Genomic DNA, 19777 nt, shown 5'->3' with positions numbered 1-19777 from the left:
TTGCAGATCAAGAAACAGTCCAGAAAAATTACAAAATCTTTCCTAGCTAATACTGTTCAAGTGGTGGAGCTCCTAAGTGAATTCAGGTAGACACATCTCTAAGCTATATTGTCAGATGGGTTCCGTGGACTAGAAAAAATTAGAAGAACTCAAGTACTACACAGGTGCAAAAAGGAAATGCTGAGAAGCTAAGACTTTCCAAGAGAATCTCAGTCAAACACAAAATATAAGAAGGCAGATACCAATTTTTTTTATGAAAGGGCTGAAGGGAATGACAAACGATACAAAGCTTAGTGGATATTATTAGAATCTATCAAAAGGTGAAAGGCACATCACTATGACTTTGCATTTCTACTTCTAGGATTCTACTACAAGGAATAATCACACAGCTGGGTAGGGATATCTGCTCATGGGTGTTCACTAAAGCATTACTTGTAAGTTAATCGTTATGGTAGGATGAATGATAAACCTGTAAACATTGTACATATAACAAATGGGACTTTGAGGATCTGTTGAAGGATTTTGAGCGGGGGAGAGATTATTCTGGATTATTATACAGGGTGATCTCGTGTAATCTTAACAGTCCTTGTAAGAAGAACACAAAAGGAGTTAGAAGAGAAGGCTACGTAATGATGGAAGCAGAGACTGAAATGATATATTTCGAGATGCCAGTCCAGGTTCGATGCACGATACTAGATGCTTGGGGCTAGTGCACTGGGACGACCCAGAGGGATGGTATGGGGAGGGAGGAGGGAGGAGGGTTCAGGATGGGGAACACATGTATATCTGTGGTGGATTCATTTTGATATTTGGCAAAACTAATACAATTATGTAAAGTTTAAAAACAAAATAAAATTTAAAAAAAATAATAAAGATGCTTGAAAAGGCCACAGACCAAGGAAAATAGGGGGCCCCTAGAAGATGAAAACAAGACCAGGAAACAAATTCCCCACCCCTCGCCCTACAGCCAAGGCAGAATCAGCCCTGCTGAGAACTTGACCTTAAGTCAGTGAAACTGAATTCACACTTCTGACCTCCACAACTATAGGAGAATACATTTATGTTGTTTTAGCCACTGAATTTGTTATAATTTGTTATAGCAACAATGGAAACTAATACAATGGTGAAATTTTCAAGACAACCTACATTATCTATTAATAAAAGAATAGATAAGCAATTTATACTGCATTTAGCCCATGATATGTTATAAAGCCATTAAACAGAATGAGGTAGATTTGTATGCCTGACATTGGAATTTGACTGTGATATATTATCGATTCATATGAAAAAGCAAACTCCCGGTCAATATGTGTTGAAAAATTCTTTATCTCTATATGCATAGGTGCATACAAAAATATCTGGAAGAAAACAAGCTGTCCCAGATTATTATTTGATATTTTAGAGAGGGACAGAATGGCACTCTACCACTTATATCCTTCATTAGGCTTACATTTTTTACAGGGCGTATGTTTGTTTTGACTTTTTTTAAGATTCCACTTTAATTTACATATTCATTTTTTAGCTTTGCATTTCTGGTGGCTGCTGAGAATCATAATATACATTCTTAGTTTTTCACAGCATATTTAGAGCTAATATATGATTTCACATAGAAGGTAAAAACCTTGCAAACATATGGTTCTTCTTCATGTTGTAGTTGTTACGAAGTTATTACAAAGACATTCCCAGATCATAAAGTTGACAGGACTCAGCAGCTCACCCCGAGACTGCTCAAGGAAGGCAAACAGTACAATTTTGTTGTTGTTGTTATTTAGTCATTGACTCTTTTGCAACCACATGTCTCCTCTGTCCTCCTGTCAGGCTCCTCTGTCCATGGAATTTCCCAGGCAAGAATACAGAAGAGGGTTGCCATTTCCTTCTTCAGGGAATATTCCTTACCCAGGGATCAAACCTGCATCTCCTGCATTGGCAGGTGGATTCTTTACCACTGAGCCACCTGGAAGCCCGAAGGGTACACTGCAGCAAAATAAAAACTGTGTAGGAAAGTATTGGAAGCCAGAGATGCTTCATGAGTCTCCTTATTTGCATGCACAGACTATGCTGTGTCATTGGATCTATTAATAGACAAGAATTCTTGGTTTGGGGGAGCTTAAAGGAGAAATGCTCAGCAGGGGCTTTTATGCATCAAGCATGGCTTGACATACCATATAAGCCAGTTGCAAATCAAGTGAAGATGACCCTGAGGGTGGTCAGTGGCATTTAAAGAGTACATCCAGGGCTTCCCTGGTTGCTCAGTGGTAAAGAACCTGCCTGTCAATGCAGGAGACACAGGTTCCGTCCCTGAGCCAGGAAGTTCCCACATGCCTGAGAGCAGCTAAGCTTGTGCAAAACTATTGAACCTGTGCTCTGGAACCTGGGAGCTGCAATTACTGAGTCCACTTGCCATAACTACTGAAGCCCTCATGCCCTAGAGCCTGGGCTGTGCAGCAAGAGAGGCCATCACAGTAAGAAGTCCATGCACTGCAACTGGAGAGTAGCCCCAACACTCTGCAACTAGAGAAAAGTCCATGCAGAAAGAAAGACCCAATACAGTCAAAGAAAGAAAGAAAATTATAAAAAAATAGAATAAGAGCACATCCATTGCCCTTATCTTGGCCAGGAACAAAAAAACAGCCATTCAGGCATCCCTGGAGACAAAACTTTTCCAGTCCAGACCTTAATGAATTCTAAATTCACAGTTGTCATACACATTACATCCACTTACATGATAAACTCCATAACACAAGATTATATTTTTGCTTTAAACAAGCACATGCATACCAAGCCTGGTAGGCTCCAGTCCATGGGGTTGCAAAGAGTTGGACACAACTGAGCGACTTCACTTTCACTTTTCACTTTCATGCATTGGAGAAGGAAATGGCAACCCACTCCAGTGTTCTTGCTTGGAGAATCCCCAGGACAGGGGAGCCTAGTGGGCTGCCATCTATGGGGTCGCACAGAGTCAGACACAACTGAAGTGACTTAGCAGCAGCAGCAGCAGCATGCATACCAAAGAAACTGAGAGGAAAAATTACTTATGTATTTCTATAATATATATATTTATCCAGTCACCACTTTTAATACGCTTAATTTCCTTCTTAAGATTACATCTGGCATTGTTTCCTTTTAACTCAAAGAACTTCCTTTAGCACGTCTTATACTGCAGAACTGCTGATGATGCATCAGCTTTGTTTTCTTTTATCTGAAAATGCCTTTATTTTACCTTCATTCTGGAAGAATATTTTCATTGTTTACAGAATTTGGGGTTGACAGTGTTTTTCTTCCGGCATATAAAAGGTCATTATTGTTTTCTGGCCACTGTTGTCTCGAATGAGGAGCCAATGGACATTCAGATATTGATTCTATGTATATAACATGTTTTTTCCCTCTGTCTGCTTTAAAATCTCTGGTTTTTGGTGACTTGTCTATGACTTCTCTGCCTGATACTATTGGCACCATCTACAAATGGATGTTCAGTGCTTAAAAGGTGGCTAGTTTGAATTGTGAAGTGCTATTTATATAATACACATCAGAATATTTACTAAAAATATTTATATATATATACACACATACATATATATATACACATATATATATATATATATGATACTTCAATAATTTAATACTCATAACATGTGGAAATGTGAGATGTATGGATGTGAGAGCTGGACCATAAAGAAGGCTGAGCGCCAAAGAGTTGATGCTTTTAAACTGTGGTGCTAGAGAAGACTCCTGAGATCCCTTGAACAGCAAGGAGATCCAACCAGTCAATCTTAAAGGAAATCAACCATGAATATTCACTGGAAGGACTGATGCTGAAGCTGAAGCTCCAATACTTTGGCCACCTGATTTGAAGAGCCAACTCACTGGAAAAGACCCTGATGCTGGGAAAGACTGAAGGCAGAAGAAGGGGACTGCAGAGGATGAGATGGTTGGATGCAATCACTGACTCAATGGACAAGAGTTTGAGCAAACTCCAGGAGGTAGCAAAGGACAGGGAAGGCTGGTGTGCTGCAGTCCGTGGGATTGCAAAGAGTCAGACACAACTGAGCAACAACAACACATGTTGAAATAATATTTTGGGTATACTGGGTCAAGTAAAATATTTATTAAAATTAATCTGCTTCTGTTTATTTTTTACTGGGACTACTAGAAAGTTTACTTTTTAAATTGAAGTATAGTTGATTTCCAGTGTTGTGCCAATCTTTGATGTACAGGAAAGTGACTGAGTTATACACACATAGACATCCTTTTTTAATATTCTTTTCCACTATGGTTTATTACAGGAGGTGGACTATAGTTTCCTGTGCTATACAGTAGGACCTTGTTGTTTATCCATCCTATATATAACAGTTTACATCTGCTAATTCCAAACTCCCGGTCCTTCCCTCCCACATCCCCTCCCCTTTGGCAACCACAAGTCTGTTCTCTGTGAGTCCGTTTCTGTTTTGTATATAGGTTCATTTGTGCTCTATTTTAGGTTTCACATCAAAGTGATATCATATGACATTTGTCTTTCTCTTTTTGACTTACTTTACTATGTTAATCTCTAGTCACATCCACGATGCTGCAAATGGCATTACCACTTTCTTTTTATGGCTGAGTAACATTCCACTGTACGTGCATATACACACACAGACACACACCACATCTTCTTTAACCACTCATCTGTCAGTGGGCGTTTAGGTTACTTCCCGTCTTGGCTATTGTGAATAGGGCTGCCATGAACATAGGGGTGCATGTATCTTCTTAAATTATAATTTTGTCTGGGTATATGCCCAGCTGTGGGACTACTGGATCATACAGTAATTCTATTTTTAGTTTTCTGAGGAACCTCTACACTGTTTTCCACAGCGGCTGCATCAACTTACACCAACACTGTAGGAGGGTTCCCTTTTCTCCACACCCTCTCCATCATCTGTAGACCTTTTTGCCACTTTAGTTTTTAATTGAAGGATGATTGCCTTACAGAATTTTGTTGTTTTCTGTCAAACATCAACAAGAATCATCCATATTCCCTCCCTCCCAAACCTCCCTCCCATCTTCCTCCCCATCCCACCCATCTAGATTGTCACAGGGCCTGTTTGAGTTCCCTGAGTCATACAGCAAATTCCCGCTTGCTATCTATTTTACATATGGTATTGTGAGTTTCTATGTTACTCTCTCCATACATCTCACCCTCTCCCCCCACCTTCCCCAGTGTCCATAGATCTGTTCTCCATGTCTGTTTCTCCACTGTTGCCCTGCAAGTAAATTCATCAGTACCATCTTTCTAGATTCCATATATATGTGTCAGTATACAATATTTACATTTCTCTTTCTGACTTACTTCACTCTGTATAATAGGCTCCAGGTTCGTCCACCTCATTAAAACTGACTCAAATGTGTTCCTTTATTATGGCTGAATAATATTCCATTGTGTATATGTACCACAGCTTCTTTATCCATTCATCTGTCAATGGACATCTAGGTTGCTTCCATGTCTAGCTATTGTAAAGAGTGCTGCAATGAACACTGGGGTTCATGGGTCTTTTTCAATTTTGTTTTCCTCAGGGTAGTGCCGGGGTCCAGCCCTGGCTGATCCAGGGAGTTCCAAGCGGGGACGGCGTCGGCGAAGATCAGGATACAATAGCTTCAATTAGATATTAATTAGAGATGTAAAGAGTAATAGAATGAGAATAGCTCAGCAGGAAAATTCAGTGGAGAAAAGAGGCTGAGTAGCTTGGTTTACGCAGGAGACCAATAAAACTTCAAGACAAGAAGTTTGCACCATTTATGTAGGCCGCAGGCGTCCTTCCATTCTCCCGAAGGAGAGGAGACACTGAGGTCTCCCTGGTCAGATCTTAGAAGCCCAGGCATAATTAGTAAGCATGGCGGGTTCCGCGCTCCAGATGGAGACTCAGCCAGAGTTTGAGAGAGAGAGCGACATGGGGAGACCAGTATTTCGAGCAACTGATCCCAATTCTTTATTTTCCATGGTCTACTTTTATACACTGAGATGTTATGCAAAAGTCACGTGGGGTCAGCAGTCCTGACTTTTATCAAAGTCAGGTGCTTCATACAAATGTATACAGAGGTCTTAGGGGTGTTACATCATCTTCTGGCCAGGGGGCCTGCTGACAATTTATGACCCTCTCCTTGTGACAGCGGTCAGTCAACCAGGACACTTATTTCTCCAGGGGTGATTATTCTTAAAACAGACCCCACCTTCCGAAGGTATCAGATAAAGTTACATTCCTATAGGGTGAGGGTGTAGTGGGTTTTAATTAAGGATAGAATTTACTTAGCCTAAGGTCTAACGTGATTAATATCAAAGATTAATACTTATTTCTTCTATATATTCATTAATGTGTGTAAGGGCAGGGGATGTGGAGACTTAGCAACAAACATTGGCTCAACAAATGAAAAACCCTTCACCAATACAATTTCTAATCAGCCCACTATACTTATACTAATAGTTTTCTAACTTTTCTAAGGAACCTGTTTTCAGAAGGTTTAAAGCATCTCATGCCTCTCACGGTTGGGAGGCTGTGAGCAATCACATGTGGCTGGACAAGCCTGTCAGGCAAGCTAGAGAACCCTCAGAGGAGTTTGTAGATTAAAACACTCTGTCATGCCCAGGAGTTTTTACTAACTGGAGCTCTAAGTTAACTCCTTCTCCGAAAGAGGTGGTGGGGGACAGCCCCCCGTAAAGTCAGAGGCGTAGGTGAGAGCACAAAGTAGTAAAGTAGGCAGGCTCTGGTTATGGGGGTAGATGCTCGAGGATTTCCAGGGGGACTCCTGAGGCTCGATCCCGCCTTTGCGTATGTCGAGCCTCCTTCCTCATGACCTTTGCCACAGGCGGAGTGCCTTGCGCTGGCCCCCAACAGGGTAGTATGCCTAGTAGTGGGATTGCTGGGTCATATGGTGATTTTAGTTTTTTAAGGTATCTCCATACCATCTTCCATAATGGCTGTATCAATTTATATTCCCACCAGCAATGCAAGAGGGTTCCCTTTTCTCCACACCCTCTCCAGCATTTACTGCTTGTAGACTTTTTGATGGCAGCCATTCTGACCAGAACTGATGATTTTGAACTGTGGTGTTGGAGAAGACTCTTGAGAGTCCCTTGGACTGCAAGGAGATTCCAACCAGTCCATCCTAAAGGAGATCAGTCCTGGGTGTTCATTGGAAGGACTGATGTTGAAGCTGAAACTCCAATACTTTGGCCACCTCATGTGAAGAGCTGACTCATTGGAAAAAACCCTGATGCTGGGAAAGATTAAGGGCAGGAGGAGAAGGGGACAACAGAAGATGAGATGGTTGGATGGCATCACTGACTCAGTGGATGTGGGTTGGGTGGACTCTGGGAGTTGGTGATGGACAGGGAGGCCTGGCGTGCTGTGGTTCATGGTGTCGCAAAGAGTCGGACACAGCTGAGCGACTGAACTGAACTGATTCTGACCAGCATGAGATGGTACCTCATTGTGGTTTTGATTTGCATCTCTCTGATAATGAGTGATGTTGAGCATCTTTTCATGTGTTTGTTAGCTAACTGTTATGTCTTCTTTGGAGAAATGTGTTTAGATTTTTTTCCCCACTTTTTGATTGGGTTGTTTGTTTTTTTGGTTTTGAGTTGTATGAGCTGCTTGTATATTTTGGAAATTAATTCTTTGTCAGTTGCCTTCTTTGCTATTATTTTCTCCTATTCTGAGGGTTGTGTTTTCACCATGTTTTTAGTTTCCTTTGCTGTGCAAAAGCTTTTAATTAGTGGGTTCGTTGAGGGTCGGACACGACTGAGCGACTTCACTTTCACTTTTCACTTTCATGCATTGGAGAAGGAAATGGCAACCCACTCCGGTGTTCTTGCCTGGAGAATCTCAAGGACAGGGGAGCCTGTTGGGCTGCCGTCTATGGGGTCGCACAGAGTCGGACACGACTGAAGTGACTTAGCAGCAGCAGCAGCAGGTCCCACTTATTTATTTTTGCTTTTATTTCCATTACTCCAGGAGGTGGGTCATGGAAGATCTTACTTTGATTTATGTCATCAAGTGTCCTGCCTATGTTTTCCGCTAAGAGTTTTATAGTTTCTGTTCTTATATGTAGGACTTTAATCCATTTTGAGTTTATCTTTGTGTATGGTGTTAGAAGTGTTCTGACTTCATTCTTTTGCACGTAGCTGTCCAGTTTTCCCAGCAGCACGTATTGAAGAGACTATCTTTGCCCCATTGTATATTCCTGCCTCCTTTGTAAAAAAAACAAAGTACCCATAGGTGTGTGGGTTTATCTCTGGGCTCTCTATTTTGTTCCATTGGTCTATATTTCTGTTTTGTACCAGTACCATACTGTCTTGATGACTATGGGTTTGTAGTATAGTCTGAAGTCAGGAAAGTTGATTCCTCCAGCTCCATTCTTTCTCAAGACTGCTTTGGCTATTCACGGTCTTTTGTGTTTCCATATAAATTGTGGGCTTCCCTGGTAGAGATGGTAGAGAATCAGCCTGCAATGTGGAAGACTTGGGTTTGATCCCTGGATTAGGAAGATCCCCTGGAGGAGGGCATGGCAACCCACTCCAGTATTCTTGCCTGGAGAATCCTCATGGATGGAGGAACCTGGCAGGCTAATGTTTATCGTGTCGCAAAGAGTCAGACATGACTGAGTGACTAAGCACACATGAATTGTGAAAGTTTTTGTTTTAGGTTTATGAAAAATGCCATTGGTAATTTGATAGAGATCACACTGAATCTGCAGAGTGCATTTGGTAGTATAGTTACTTTCACAATATTGGTTCTTCCTACCCAGGAACATGGAATCACTCTCCATCTTTGATTTCTTTCATCAGTGTCTTATAATTTTCCGTATACAGTTGTTTTGTCTCCTTAGGTAGGTTTATTCCTAGATATTTTATTCTTTTCACTGCAATGGTGAATGGGATTGATTCTTTAATTTCTCTTTCTGATTTTTCATTATCAGTATATAGGAGTGCAAGTGATTTCTGTGTGTTGACCGTGTATCCCATGACTTTGCTGAATTCACTGATTAGCTCTAGTATTTTTCTGATACTTTCTTTTGGGTTTTCTATATATACTATAATGTCATCTGCAAACAGTGAGAGTTTTACTTCTTCTTTTCTGATCTGGATTTCTTTTATTTCTTTTTCTTCTCTAATTGCCATAGCTAGGACTTCCAAAACTATGTTGAATAATAGTGGTGAGAGTGGACACGCTTGTCTTGTTCTTGATCTTAGAGGGAATGCTTTTAGTTTTTCACCACTGAGAATAATGTTTGCTGTGGGCTGATCATATTTGGTCTTTACTATGTTGAGGTGGGTTCCTTCTATGCCAGCTTTTTTGACATGTTTTTATCATAAATGGGTGCTGAATTTTGTCAAAGGCTTTTTTTTGCTTCTATTGAGATGATCATATGGTTTTTATCTTTCAGTTTGTTAATATGGTGTATCACACTGATTGAGTTGTGTATACTGAAGAATCCTTACATCCCTAGAATAAACCCAACTTGATCCTGGTGTATGAGCTTTTTAATGTGTTGCTGAGTTTTACTTGCTAGAATTTTCTTGAGGATCTTTGCATCTATATTCATCAGTGATATTGGCCTATAATTTTATTTTTTTTTTTGTATTGTCTTTGCCTGGTTTTAGTATCAGGGTGATGGTGGTCTCGTAGAATGAGTTTGGAAGTATTCCTTCCTCTGCACCTTTTTGGAAGTTTCAGAAAAATAGGCATTAGCTCTTCTCTAAATATCTGATAGAATTCCCTTGTGAAGCCATATGGCCCTGGGCCATATGTTTTGGGGGAGATCTCTGATCACAGTTTTTATTTTAGTGTTTGTAACTGGCTTGTTCATAATATCTATTTCTTCTTGGTTCAGTCTTGGGAGCTTGAACTTTTCTAAGAATCTATTTCCTCTTGGTTGTCCATTGAGTGCCAAAGAATTGATGCTTTTGAACTGTGGTGTTGGAGAAGACTCTTGAGAGTCCCTTGGACTGCAAGGAGATCCAACCAGTCCATTCTAAAGGAGATCAGTCCTGGGTGTTCTTTGGAAGGAATGATGCTAAAGCTGAAACTCCAGTACTTTGGCCACCTCATGCAAAAAGTTGACTCATTGGAAAAGACTCTGATGCTGGGAGAAATTGGGGCAGGAGGAAAAGGGGACGACAGAGGATGAGATGGCTGGCTGACATCACCGACTCAATGGACGTGAGTTTGAGTGAACTCTGGGAGATGGTGATGGACAGGGAGGCCTGGCGTGCTGTGATTCATGGGGTCGTGAAGAGTCGGACATGACCGAGCAACTGAACTGAACTGAACTGTCCATTTTATTGGGCTTCCCTTGTTGCTCAGCTGGTAAAGAATCCACCTGCAATGCGGGAGACCTGGGTTCAGTCCCTGGGTTGGGAAAATCCCCTGGAGAAGGGAAAGGCTACTCACTCCAGTATTCTGGCCTGGAGAGTTCTGGGGACTGCATTTTATTAGTATATAATTGCTCATAATATCCTCTTAAGATCGTTTGTATTTCTGCATTGCCTGTTTAAGCTCTCCTTTTTCATTTCTAATTTTGTTGATTTGATTTTTCTCTCTTTTTTACCTTGATGAGTCTGGCTAGTGATTTGTTAATTTGGTTTATCTTCTCAAAGAACCAGCTTTTAGTTTTATTAATCTTTGCCACTGTTTCCTTCATTTCTTTTTCATTTATTTCTGCTCTGATCTTTCTTATTTCTTTCCTTCTACTAATTTTGGGGGGTTTTGTTCTTTTTCCAGTTGTTTTAGCTGTTAAGTTAGGTTATCTATTCTATGTTTCTCTTGTTTCTTGAGGTATGATTGTATTGCTATAAACTTCCCTCTTAGAACTGCTTTTGCTGAATCCCATAGGTTTTGGGTCATCATGTTTTCATTGTCATTTGTTTCTAGGAACTTTCTATTTCCCTTCTTATACTTTCAATGACCTCTTTGATACTTAGTAATGTATTACTTAACCTCCATGAGTTTGTGTTTTTTGCATTTCTTTTCCTGGGGTTGATATCTAGTCTCATAGCGTTGTGGTCAGAGAAGATACTTGATATAATTTAAACTTTCTTAAATTTACTGAGGCTTGATTTGTGGCCCAAGATGTGGTCTATTCTGGAGAATGTTCCATGTGCACTTGAGAAGAAAGTACTCTTCTGCATTTGGATAGAAAGTCCTGAAGATATCAATTAGGTCCATCTGGTCTAATGTTTCATTTCAGGTTTGTGTTTCCCTATTGATTCTCTGTTTTGATGATCTGTCCATTGGTGTTAAATGGGGTGTTAACATCCCCTACTATTATTGTGTTCTTGTTGATTTCCCCTCTTATGCCTGTTAGTATTTGCTTTATGTATTGAGGTGCTCCTATGTTGGGTGAATAAATATTTACAATTGTTATGTCTTCTTCTTGGATTGACCCTTTGATTATTATGTAGTGTACTTTTTTGTCTCTTATAATATTTATTTTAAAGTCTATTTTTGTCTGAAATAATGATTGCCACTCCAGCTTTCTTTTGGTTTCCATTCACATGGAGTATTTTTTCCATCCTTTTACTTTCAATCTGTATGTGTTTCTTGGTCTGAAATGGATCTCCTGTAGGCAGCATATATATGGGTCTTGCTTTTGTATCTGAACATTCAGTCAGTCTGTATCTTTTGGTTGGTGCATTTAATTCATTTACATTTAAGGTAATTATTGATATGTATGTTCCTATTAGCATTTTCTTGATTGTTTTGGGTTTGTTTTTGTAGGTCTTTCCTTTCTCTTGTGTTTACTGGCTATGTAAGTCCCTTTAGTATTTGTTGGAAGGCTGATTTGGTGGTGCTAAATTCTCTTAACTTTTGTTGTCTATAAAGCTTTTGATTCCTCCATCAATTCTGAGATCTTTGCTGGGTATACTAATCTTGGTTGTAGATTTTTTCTTTCAGTACTTTAAATATATCCTGCCATTCCCTTCTGTCCTGCAGTTTCTGCTGAAAGATCTGCTGTTAATTGTATGGGTTTTCCCTCATATGTTACTTGTTGCTTTTCCCTTGCTGCTTTTAATATGCCTTCTTTATGTTTAATCTCTGTTAGCTTGATTAATATGTGTCTCAATGTGTTTCTCCTTGGGTTTATCCTATAAGGGACTCTCTGCACTTCTTGGACTTGATTGACTATTTCCTTTCCAATGTTGGGGAAGTTTTCGACTGTAATTTCTTGAAAAATTTTCTCAGTGCTTTTCTCTTTTCTTCTTCCTCTGGGATCCCTATAACTCGAATGCTGGTGTGTTTAATATTGTCCCAAAGGCCTCTGAAGTGAAGTGAAAGTCGCTCAGCTGTGTCTGACTCTTTGTGACCCCATGGAGTATACAGTCTATGGAATTCTCCAGGCCAGAATACTAGAGTGGGTAGCCATTGCTTCTCCAGGGTATCTTCCCATCCCAGGGATTGAACCCAGGTCTCCCACATTGCAGGGGGAGTCTTTACCAGGTGAGCCACCAGGGAAGCCCAAACTTCTCTGAGGTTGTCCTCAATTTTTTTTCACTCTTCTTCCTTTATCCTGCTCTTCAGCAGTTATTTCCACCATTCTATCTTCCTGCTCACTTATCCCTTCTGCCCCAGTTATTCTGCTACTGCTTCCTTCTTGGGTATTTTTAATTCAGGTAGTTGTGTTACTCACTTGTTTGCTTATTCTTAATTTCTTCCATGTCCTTGGTGATTGTATTAATTGTTTCTTGCATTTTCTTCATTCTATTTTCACATCTTCGGAGCATCTTTACTATCATTATTCTGAATTCTCTTTCAGGTAAATTGCTTATTTGCTCTTTGTTTATTTGGTCTTGTGAGTTTCTACCTTGTTCTTTGATTTGTGCTGTATTTCTCTGTCTTTTCATTTTTTTTTTCTAACTTGCTCCAATTGAGGTCTCCCTTTAGGGTTGTATTCATTCTTCCTTTTGGTTTTTGCCCTTGGAGGGAAAGGTTTATTGAGTGGTTTGTGTTGACTTCTTGTTAGGGGTGACTTGTGCCTGTGTTCTAGTGGGCGATCAAGCAGATAATTACAGAAATAATGGGATATATACACACACTCCACACACACAGTTATAACCAAAGCATTCTAAGGAAAAGAGTACAGGAGATTGACTTGGTGAACAAGGGAAACCCAAAGTGATATTGACCAATTAAAAGCAGAGCTAACTAAAGCTCAATCTGGAAAACTGAGCCTGAGCAGAGTGCAAACTAGGGAACATAGCAAAGAGAGCTCAGCAATTTAACTTGCTTGGTGAAAAAAGAAAAAGGAGGAAAAAAAGAGGAGAAGGCAGAGAAAAGAAAAGGAAGGGGTGGAAAAGAAGGTTAAAAAAGAGAAAAGCAAAGATAAATAGACATATGTGGGAAAGATTTATATATATTCAGGATTAGCCACTATATATATATATATATATAAACTACAATATTTATATATATTCAGGATTAGCTGGTAAAGAACTATAAGAAAAGCAGTAAAATATATCAAAAACAAATCAGAAAAATCACAAAAAGGTGAAAAAAAAAAGAAAAAAAAATCTTAAAATGAAAATTTTAAACAAGAAAAACAAAGAGGAAAACTCTACAGCCCTGAAAAAGGCTAACGTGAAGGTAGAAACATGTAGGAGGAATAAACAGTGTGCTTTATAAGAAAAGTTCTCAAGGTCATAGTTCTTCTTGGTTGTGGTCTGCCTCCACGGATGAGGTTGGATTAGTGTCCTGTGATGTTTTCCTGGTTGGGGGAGCTTGTGCCTGTGTTCTGGTTGATGGAGCTGGATCTTGTCTCTCTGAAGGGCAGTGCAGTGTCCAGTAGTAGGTTTTGAGGTGTCTATGAGTTCAGTATGTCTTTGGGCAATCCTCTGGCCTTGGCAGTGTTCAGTCAGTTCAGTTCAGTCACTCAGTCATGTCCGACTCTCTGTGACCCCATGAACCGTAGCACACCAGGCCTCTGTGTCCATCACCAACTCCCGGAGTCCACCCAAACCCATGTCCATCGAGTCGGTGATGCCATCCAACCATCTCATCCTCTGTTGTCCCCTTCTCCTTCTGCCCTCAATCTTTCCCAGCATCAGGGTCTTTTCCAATGAGTCAGTGTTAGACACTTCTATTTCCACAGCCACATCAAAGTGGCCCTCTCAGCATATCTTATCTGCCGCCAACCCTCTATTTGTCCCTAGAACCTTTGCCAATGCTTCTGTTCCCTGGTCCCACCCTGCACTACAGGCCAAAGCTTGCTAGGTAGGAGCTTGTGAGGATCTTTTCTCAGCTCCCCGACCACACCCTCTGCGTCTCAGAGACTTGCATGGGCTTCTGTCAGCCCCCTGAGCTTACCCTCTGTGTCATGGGGCTTGTGTGCACTTGTCTCAGCTCACCAGGCCACCTTCTATTATCATAGGGCTTATGTGCACTTATTTCGGCTCACCAGCCACTCTGCTTCACAGGAATTGTCTTTGGCTCACTGGCCCAGCCTCTATGCTGCAGGGCTTGTATGTTCTTTTGGCTCCCCAGGCCCACCCTGTGCACCCTGAGGTTTGTGTGCACTGGGGAGGTTTGTATGCTGTACCACTCTCAGCTACCCCAGCCTGCCCTCTGCACCGCAGGGGTTGTGTGCGCTGCAGAAGTTTGTATGCTTCCCTTCTCTAGGCAACCCAGCCTGCCTTCTGTGCTGTGGGACTTCTATGGGCTTCTCTCAGTTCCCCAAGCCCACTGTCTGGTCGGGGCCACAGTCTGAGCACCTTTTATAGGCTGAGAATTGCAGCTTTCTCTGTTTTCTGCCCTCTTAGTCCCTGCTTTGCCCAATTTTCTGAGATTCCGCCGCTCGCCCTTGGGCCTGCCTGTGAGGGAGCTTCCCAGTGCATGGGAATCCTTCCTGTTTCAGGACTCCCTCTCTTGGGGTACATGCTCCTGTCCAGGAGTTCTTTGTCTTTTCCCTTTTTATGTCTCCATCCTCTCTCCTACCTCATTTCAGGGAGCTTAGCTTGCCCCTCCTGGAGGCCTGGGGTCTTCTGCTATCACCTAGAGGTTGTTTTGTAGGGGTTGTTTGGTATCTTGATGAGTTTTTTGATGTATTTGTGGGGAGGTTGACAATCTCCTCATCTCACTCCTCTGTCATCTTCTTCCACTCTCCTGGTATGATGACCATTCTGACCAGTGTGAGGTGGTACCTCATTGTAATTTGATTTGCATTTCTCTAATAATTAGCCACATTGAGCATCTTTTCATATGCCTACTGACCATATTTGTCCTCTTTCAAGGAAAGTCTATTAAGATCTTCTGCCCATTTTTTGATGGGGTTCTGTTGCTGTTGGGTTGTTCAGGTTGTTTGTATATTTTAAAAATTAAGTCCCAGGATTTGCGAATATTTTCTCCCATTTCATAATCTTTTTGTCTTTTCTTTTTAATGGTTTCATTTGCTGTGCAAAATCTCATAAGTTTGATTATGTCCTATTTGTTAATTCATTTCTATTGCCTTGGGAGACTGACCTAAGGAAACATTGGTATGACTTATGTCAGAGAATGTTTTGCCCGTGCTCTCTTCTAGGAGTTCTGTGGTGTCATGTCTTGTTTAACTCTTTAAGCCCTTTTGAGTTTATTTCTGTGCATGGTGTGAGGATGTGTTCTAACTTCATTGATTTACATGCAGCTGTCCAACTTTCCCAGTACCGCTTGTTAAAGAGACTTTTCCCTATTTTATATTCTTGTCTCCTTTGTCAAATATTAATTGACTGTAGGTGTGTGAGTTTATTTATGGCTCCCTATTCTCTTCCATTGATCCGTATGTCTGTTCTACACCAGTACCACACGTTTTGATTACTGTAACATTGTGATATTGTCTGAAGTCTGGGAGAGTTGTGCCCGTTGGTTTTTTTTTTTTTTTTTTACCTCAGAACTGCTTTGCCAATTCTGGGTTTTACGATTCCATATAAAATTTTGGATTATTTGTTCTAGTTCTGTGAAGAAATGTCATAGGCATTTTGATAGGGATCACATTAAATCTGTATATGGCTTTGGGTTGTATTGCCATTTTAATAATATTAATTCTTCCAATCCAAGAGCATAGAATATCTTTCCATTTCTTTGAATCCTCTTTAATTTCTTTTATTAATGTCTATAGTTCTCAGTGTACAAGTCTTTCACCTCCTTGGTCAGGTTTATTCCTAGGTATTTTATATTTAAGGGTGCTATTTTTAAATGTATCTTTTTACATTCCCTTTCTGATATTTCACTGCTAGTGTACAGAAATGCAACTGGTTTTTGAATGTTAATCTTATATGGCTACTTTGCTGAGCTCATTTATCAGATCTAGTAGGTTTTGCATTGAGTCCTTAGGGTTTTATATATAGTGTCACGTCATCTGCATATAATGATAATTTTACCTCTCCCCTTCCAATTTGGATGTCTTTCATTCCTTTTTCTTGTCTGATTGCTTGGCCAGGACCTCCAGTACTATACTGAGTAGAAGTGGTAAGACTGGGCATCCTTGTCTTGCTTCAGTTTTTCAATAAGAAGGCTGTTAGCATTTTACCACTGAGTACTGTACTGATTGTGGGTTTTATAAGTGGCTTTTATTATGTTGAGATTTACTTTTTATTATATTGAGATATGGCCCATCTATTCCCACTTTTGTAAGAGTTTTTATCATGAATGAATGTTGAATTCTGTCAGACACTTTTTTTGCCTCTATTGAGATGATCCTGTAGTTTTCTATACTTTTCTTTTGTTAATGTGGTGTATTACATTGATTGATTTGCAAATGTTGAACTATCTCTGTGAACTTGGGATGAATCCCACTTGGTGAGGATGTGTAATCTTTTTTATGTGTTGTTGGATTTGGTATGCTAATATTTTGTTGAGAATTTTTGCAACTATATTCAAATATTTTATTGTCATTCAGTCATGTCCAACTCTTCAGGACCCCATGAACTGTAGCCCACCAGGCTCCTCTGTCCATAGGATTTCCTAGGCAAGAATACTAGAGTGGGTTGCCATTTTCTTCTCCAGAGCATCTTCTTGACCCAGAGATTGAATCCATGTCTCCTGTATTGGCAGGTAGATTCTTTACTTCTGAGCCACCAGAGAAGCTCCATATTCAAAATACTGGACTGTAAATTTCTTTTTTGGTGATGTCTTTCCCTGGTTTGGGTATCAGGGTGATGGTGGCTTCACAGAATGTCTTTGGGAGTGTTTCTTCCTCTTTGATCTTTTGAGAGTTTGAGAAGAATCAGCATAAGTTCACCTTTGCATGTTTAGTAGAATTCACCTATGAAGACATCTGGCCCTAAACTTTTGTTTGTAGGTAGTTTCTCTCTTAAATTACAGATTCTATGTCACATCTAGTGATTGGTCTGTTCAAATCATCAATTTCTTCTTGATTCAACTTGTGGTATGTATGTTTCTAGAAAGTCATCCATTTCTTCTAGGTTGTCAATTTTGACAGAGGATCCTGGCAGGCTAGAGTCCATGGGGTCACAAAGAGTCAGATATGACTAAGCATGCACTGCCTGCCTGCATGCATAATTGTTCATAGTATTCTCTTGAGGGTTTTTTGCATTTCTGCAGTATCAGTTGAGATTTCACCTTTTTCATGTCTTATTTACTTTGGGTTCTCTCTTCTTCTTCGTGGGCCTGGCTAAAGGGCTGTCAATTTTCTTTATCCTTTCAAAGAACCAACTATTGGTTTTATTGATTTTTTTTCTACTGTTTTTTTTTTTTTTTAATCTCGATTTATTTCCTCTCTGATCTTTATTATTTCCTTCCTTCTGCTGACATTATGTTTTGATTGTTCTTCTAATTCTTTTAGGTGGTAGTTTTAATTGTTTACTTGAGATTTTTCTTGGTTTTTGATGAAGGCCTGTATCACTGTGAACACCCCTGTACAAATTGCTTTTGCTGCCTCTCACAGATTTTGTATGGTTGTGTTTTCACTGTGATTTGTCTCAAGGTTCTTTTTAAATATTCCTTTTTATTTCCTCATTGACCCACTGGTTTTTCAGTAGCATGTTGTTTGGTCTCCATGTAGTAATTTTTTTTTTTTTCACTTCTTTTCCTGTGGTTCATTTCTAGTTTCATGCCATTGTGATCAGAGAAGATGCTTGAAATAATTTCTATAGTCTTAAATTTATTAAGTTTTGTGCCCTAATGTGTGATAAATCCTAGAAAATGTTCCGTGTGCACTTGAAAAGAATGTGTATTCTGATTTGTCTTCATTTTGATGTAATGTCCTGAAAACACTAATTAAATTTAACTGTTCTATTGTTTTATTTAGTTGCCTTACTGATTTTGTCTAGGAGATCTGTCCACTGATGTGAGTGGGGTGTTAAAGTCTCCTACTGTTATTGTATTTCCATCAATTTCTCCCTTTATTTAGTATTTATGTATTTGGGTGCTCCTATATTAAGTGCATATTAAGTTGATGAGTGTAATATGCTCTTCTTGTTATGATCTTTTTATCATTATACAGTGTCCTTCTTTCTTTATAGTCTTTAAAGTCTACTGCAACTCCTGCTTTCTTGTCATTTCTATTTGCATTAAGTACCTTTTTTCCATCCCTTCACTTTCAATCTATGTGAATCCTTTGCCCTAAGGTGGGTCTCTTGGGGGCAGCATATCAAACATTCCTGTTCTTTTATCCAGCCTGCCATTCTATGTGTTTTGATTATTTAGTCCATTGACATTTAAGGTAATTATTGTTGTTTAGTCACTAAGTTGTGTCCAACTCTTTGCGACCCCACTGACTGCAACATGCCAGGCCCCTCTTTCCTCTACTATCTCCCAGAGTTTGCTCAAACTCTGTCCACTGAGTCAATGATGCTATCTAACCATCTCACCCTCTGTCACCCACTTCTTCTTTTGCCTTGAATCTTTCTCAGCATCAGAGTCTTTTCCAATGAGTTGGCTCTTTCCATCAAGTGGCCAAAGTAGTGGAGCTTCAGCTTCAGCAATAGTCCTTCCAGTGAAGGGTTGATTTCCTTTAGGACTGACTGGTTTGATCTCCTTGCAGTCCAAGGGACTCTCAAGAGTCTTCTCCAGCACCACAAATTGAAAGCATCAATTCTTTGGCACTCAACCTTCTTTACGACCCAACTCTCACATCTGTACATGACTACTGGAAAAACCAGAGCTTTGACTACATGGACCTTTATCAGCAAAGTGATGTATTTATTGCCATTTCAAATCTTGCTTTCCAGTTGATTCTTTGTCCTTTTTCTGGTTTGATGACTTCTTTTGTTTTATATTTGTGCTCTCCTCTTTTTGGTTTTTCTGAATCTATTGTATGTTTTTGATTTACAGCTGCCCTGTTTTTCAAGTATGTTAACTCCTTCATCTGCTTGCTTTACACTCATAGTCATATGAGTCACACATTCTGAAAAAGAAAGAAAGAAAACGAATCTAGATTTTCTTATCCTCTTTCCCCAGATTTTATGATTCTGATGCCCTTTTCTATGCCTTTTGCTGTTCCTTGTGTTTAGTCATTGCTTTCACAAATAGGATTTTTTTTTTTTTAATCTGTATACTGGCTATTTTCCAACTATGATTTCCTCCTTCCTATATTTTCTTGCTTCTTTTCTGTTTAGAGAAGATGTTTCAATATTTCTTTTAGGTATTATATTTATAATACCTAATTATAATTATATTATAGTATTGCTATATTTTTTAAATGTTTGCTAGTCTGAGAAATTCTTTTTTTCACCCACTCTAAATGATAATCATACTTGATAGAGTATTCTAGGTTGGAAATTTTTCTCTTTCAAGACTGAATATATTTTGTCACTTCC

The 19777-nt window shown here is 39.7% G+C and overlaps 1 protein-coding gene across 6 annotated transcripts in view; it reads right to left on the bottom strand.

Annotated features, from left to right (window-relative positions):
* LOC102266853 (zinc finger protein 879) overlaps window positions 1–19777 on the bottom strand; it is a 75462-nt gene that overhangs the window by 9440 nt on the left and 46245 nt on the right. The window contains exon 6 of one of the 6 annotated variants that reach the window (XM_070373459.1): window positions 13401–19365. The exons of the other annotated variants lie outside the window; for them this stretch is intronic. The gene's annotated coding sequence lies outside the window, so the exon portion shown is untranslated. Of the gene's footprint in view, window positions 1–13400; window positions 19366–19777 lie in introns of those variants that run through there. 6 annotated transcript variants of the gene reach the window in all.

This window comes from Bos mutus, chromosome 7 (assembly GCF_027580195.1).
Source record: "Bos mutus isolate GX-2022 chromosome 7, NWIPB_WYAK_1.1, whole genome shotgun sequence".
Taxonomy (NCBI): Eukaryota; Metazoa; Chordata; class Mammalia; order Artiodactyla; family Bovidae; genus Bos; species Bos mutus.
This window is presented reverse-complemented; position numbering and strand designations above follow the sequence as displayed.